The sequence below is a fragment of the Sprattus sprattus genome (genome assembly GCF_963457725.1).
Source record: "Sprattus sprattus genome assembly, chromosome: 4".
In the NCBI taxonomy this organism is placed as follows: domain Eukaryota; kingdom Metazoa; phylum Chordata; class Actinopteri; order Clupeiformes; family Clupeidae; genus Sprattus; species Sprattus sprattus.
Genome location: NC_137923.1, coordinates 9,137,328 through 9,142,327, shown reverse-complemented (window position 1 = coordinate 9,142,327; position 5,000 = coordinate 9,137,328). Strand labels below are relative to the sequence as shown.

Genomic DNA, 5,000 nt, shown 5'->3' with positions numbered 1-5,000 from the left:
AAGTTAACATATGCTATACATGCACATACACACACACACAATGTGTAATAAAACTGCTTGGGTGCGAATGTTTAAACATAAGTTCTGAAGGGGCCAAAACTGCAAATGTACTCAGATGGCAACTGACTGTGGCCCGTATTAGAATCAGATCTGCCCTAGGCCCACCAGGAGCCACACTCATTTCAGAGTCAGTACTCTGATCCTGTGGTATGGACACACACACATGCACTGCAAAACATTCAACAAGAAAACACAGACTCACATACATGCACACACATACACACTCACACACACACACACAAACATACACACATGACTCTGAACAGTGGCAGCAAGTGCTGTTTAACAGCATAAACAGTAATTATCACATTCACTGTTTCTCTAGCAAACCCCATATTATCCTCACAGGTTCACAGGTAACATACTGCTAAAAAGAAATGAGATGTATTAAGATCCAGCTCGGGAAAACAGTTAATTCACTAAGAAGAGACACAGATTAACAACAGCAGCAGCAACAACAACAACAAAGAAAAACAAACATCACAAAGAGAAGAGAGGGCACAGAGGGGTGGCCTGAGAGAAGCGTTCTCATGGCTAGGTGTTGCCTGGGTCTCCCTCACATCTGGGTCATATCCAAACCCCAGCGCTCAGCTGCAATTGGGTATTCTTGATAGCACTTTCCCTGAATTTATGCTCAGATGGTTAGCTGTGAACTGAAGAGGAGGCGACTGAGATGGGAGACTGTTGAGGGTGCTGCATAGGAGCCTCTAAAGCCCTGCTGGGAAAATTGGACCTACTCCAGGTTAATTACAGCCAGTATGATGTGTCAGAGAAAGAGAGAGAACGTGAAGGAGAGGAAGAGAAAAAAATCCTTTAGGATTAAAACAAGCTGTACTATCCCACGTTACCAGTAATTACGGCTTTCAAGGGCGTCCAAGGACGACGGCTTCTCTGTGCTGGCTTACCCACTGCACTAGCTTAGCCCATTAGAAGCAGTAGAGGTAGTGATAGCTGTGCCAGGCTGTTGATGTCTGGGTGGCCGCTTCCCTTTCCCCAAAATCCCTCTTAGCAGAGGTGGGACTACCTCTAATGCGCTACATTCACACTGAACTAACAGTTACCTCTATTGAGTGTGAAGAGACTACCAAGGAAAGATTTTGATGGGCAATAGCCAGGAAGATCTCTCTTATACTCACCCACACACACAAGTCATATACACATGGGGGGGGGGGTAAGAAAGGGAGAGAGAAAGAGTGAAGGAGAGGAATGGAGAATGAGAGGGAGGGAGAGAGGGGAAGAGAATACACAGAGAAAGTGAATAAAAGACACAACAACAACAGCTAAACAACCATTAGAGATTGAAAGACAAAAAGAGAGGGATACAGAGAAAGAGAGCAACAGAAAGACAGAGAGAAGGAGAGAGGGAGAGAGAGAGGGAGAAGGTGAGGTGGCCATGTTAAACACAATGTGAACGCTGCCTCATTAAGGTGCCGCGGGGGAGAGAGCGGAGCAATCGCTCTTTATTTACCGGGCTGATGTAAAAGACTCGGTGGGTCGGGCCCAAGTTGGGTGAAAGCCATTAAAACTCCCTGGGCCAGCTCCCGCTATCGACCACACAAGTCCACTTTCATTTGGCCAGATGCACTCACAGCCCAGCTGTGGACAAGCACTCCTCTGGCTCTTCAGCCTTCATTCGCACACTGTTTCTCTACCTCCTTTAAGATTTCATATCAAAGCTAGGTTGAGATAGCTCAATCCACTTAGCACACTCACCTAACAGGTAAATTCCCCAAGAATCTCATTGACCAAATGAACTGCCTTTTATTTGGGAAAAATTAGGAGATGCTAGACACAAACTGACTTAAAATATTGGCACTGTTCAAAGCCTTTGGTGTCTGATTAATGAATTGTGATATCAGTTTGAGCAGCCATGTGAAAGCAATAGCTAAATCAGCTTTTAACCATCTCAAAAAAACATCACCAAACTAGAGGCCCCATGTCAAAACATGATTTTGGAAAAAGAATTTGTTCCTTTATCTCCAGCAAGGTTGACTACTGCAATAGTCTTTGTACAGAGACCATCAAACTGCTTCAGGTTGTACAAAATGCAAATGCTTGAGTTCCTACGAACTGACCACATTCATCCAGTACTTAAGTACTTACACTGGCTACCAGCAAGTCACAGAATTGACTTTAAAGCACTGCTGCCTGCTTGTATTTATGTTTTCTAAACTTTATTTTAGTTCAATTTTATCTTTTCACTTTGTCTTTATCTTTCCTTAGCATGTTCTCATTTATCTAAACCTCTATGAATTGCCTCTGTGTATGAAATATGCTGTATAAATAAACCTGCCTTGCCTTATGTAGGGACCCATTTGACTGTGTGTCTTCTCATAATTAGAACATTATGCCCCATTGGCACACAGGCTCCCTCTCGGTCCCCTGCCAAGGAGCATAGAACAGGCCAACCTAGACAGCAGCAGACTACAGTTGATCTGGCTACCCGGATCGGACATATGTACATGTGTATACGTGTGTGTGTGTGTGTGGGCGGGAACGTCAGTGTCACTTTTACCATTATAAATGTGCATTGGGTAGGAGTTTTCAGAGCAGTGGTTCATGTTTTATTTAGATGGCCGGGTTACTTGGTCACCATTGGCCGGTATGAATCTGCTTGAGTGGCCATGACATGTGACATGACATGACATGACATGACATATGGAATCCCCCAGATTGCTGTATGCTTTACGCATAGATGTTGTTTGGGGTCAATTTGACCCCAGGCTGTTTTAATTGAATAAAATATAGAACAACTTTTTTCATCACATTGTTACTATTCCTGATAACAGAAATAGTTTTTCATTCCAAATGTGATGGATAACAACAATAGGTACAGAAGGATATCTCTTTCACATTTTAGGTCAATCAGTGAGATGTTTTAGTGATCTGCACATTTCTCCATAGTGGCGTAACATGTATTCTGGATGTGGGTGGGTGGTCAAATTGACCCCAAGGATAACAGATGTTACTAAATTTGGAGGTAATAAGAGGGTTAAACCGAGGCGTGCTCTTAGATTAGGATCCATGGATCCATTGGCTATTAGAGCCAAGAGTGCAAATCTAAATATAGGCTGCATGCAACTACTTTGTTTTTTATCTAATTAATTAGTCAATTTTACTCTTTATTTAACTGTGGATGTTTCTTTTCCTTTTTTTTGTATGTAAAGCTCATTTAATTACCTGTGTATAATATGTGCTGTATAAACTTCCCTTGATTTGCCTTCCCTCAGCTTATTTGAATTCCAGGGCTTCTCTTCGCCTACTCTTTCCATCCTCTGCTTCTCTCTCTCTCACCTCTCTCTGTCTCGCTCTCTTTCTCTGTCTCTCTCTCTATCTTTCTCTCTCTGCTCACCTCCTCTCCTCATCCCCTCTTTCTCCCCTACACGTCACTTTCTTTTTTCCCCTCTCTCTCTCCCTCTCTATCTCCCTCTCTCTCTCTCCCTACCCTCTCAGCTCCTCTCCTCTCCTCTGCACACTTGTCATCCCTGTGCGATGCCTGAGCTCTCTCTGGCTCATCGACTCTGTGGAGGAGCCCCGGGAGCAGTTGAGAGTTGCTGCCCATGCAAAACCCGATAACATGACCTATAATTGGTCATGCCATTCGTCACGCCTGGGAAGGGCACTTGGGGCTGGCAAAGGCTCAGGCAACGATCAGTGCTGAAGCCAGCAGGAGTAGAGAAGAAGAGAGCAGAGAAGGCCAAGGAATCTTCCAGAACGCACACGCGTCCAGGCAAGGCAAGGCGTGAGCGCGAGCACATCCAAGGGTCTAATAGCCAGATGGATGTAAGCCATTACCTAGGCAACTTCGTGGATGAAGCTGGAGCCTCATTCCTGCAGTCTGAAAGGAATTGATTATAGAATGAAGGGGTGTGTGTGTGTGTGTGCATTAGTGTATGAGTGTAAATATGTGTGTGTATGGGTGAATATGTGTATGGGTGAGAGCATGTGTTGGAATTTGTGTGTTTGGTGTATAAGTGGTTGAGTGACTGAGTGTGTATTTGTAATTGTATCGTATTGTATGTGTGTGTGTATGTGAGTGTATTGGCTGGCATGTGGTTCTGTGTGTGCGAGTGAGTGAGTGAGTAAATGTGTGTGTGTGTGTGTGTGAGCGAGTGAGTGAGTGTGTGAGTAAGTAAGTAAGGAAGTGTGTGTGTGTGTGTGTGTGTGTGTATGTGGTGGAGGGGGGAGAGAGAGTTGAGAGAAGAAGAAGGCTGCTGATTGGTGTGAAACCCTCAGCGTGGGGTGTTGCAGCCCCTGCTGTGATTAACTGTGTCCCTGTGTGAGATATCACCACCGTCAACGCACAGAGATGCAGAGCGAGCAGATACAACGCTAAAAATAAAACTCCAATCACACTCTAGCACTTACAGCAATGATGCTCTTTCTAGGTAGAAAAGAGAGACAGAGCGTAGAGAATGGAGAGAGGGAGGGAAAGAGAGAAATAACTAGATAGAAAAGGAGTGCATGGAGAGAGAGAGAGAGAGAGATAGAGAGTGTGTGCATGTGTACAGAGAAAACCCTGGGGTGGAAATGGGGAAGGTAGATCTAGGTCAGACGAGCGTGATGAACCTGAGCGACGGATGAAAATGTTCCCTCATTTAGGAGCGTCTCTGTGAATCTCTGAGATGGCATGTGTGTGTGTGTGTGTGTGTGTGTGTGTGTGTGTGTGTGAGAGTGTGCATCTAAGATTTGTAAGAGTGGAAAATGAAAGCTGTTAGTAGTGTGGGTGGGTATATTACTGAGGTATGACGATGAAGAGCTCAGACAGTTACGCGTCAGTGAAAATGTGTGTGTGTGTGTATGTGTGTGTGTGTGTGTGTGTGTGTGTGTGTGTGTGTGTGGGCCTGTGCACATTGCTATAAATACTAGATGTGCGCGTGTGTTTGTTCAAGTGTGTGTGTGTGCGTGTGTGTTTTGTATGTCGGTGTGTGTGGGTGTCA

At 44.7% G+C, this 5,000-nt stretch overlaps 1 protein-coding gene across 1 annotated transcript in view; it reads right to left on the bottom strand.

Annotated features, from left to right (window-relative positions):
* clstn2a (calsyntenin 2a) overlaps positions 1-5,000 on the bottom strand; it is a gene marked incomplete at both ends in the record, with an annotated part of 199,105 nt that overhangs the window by 7,537 nt on the left and 186,568 nt on the right. The window lies entirely within an intron of this gene.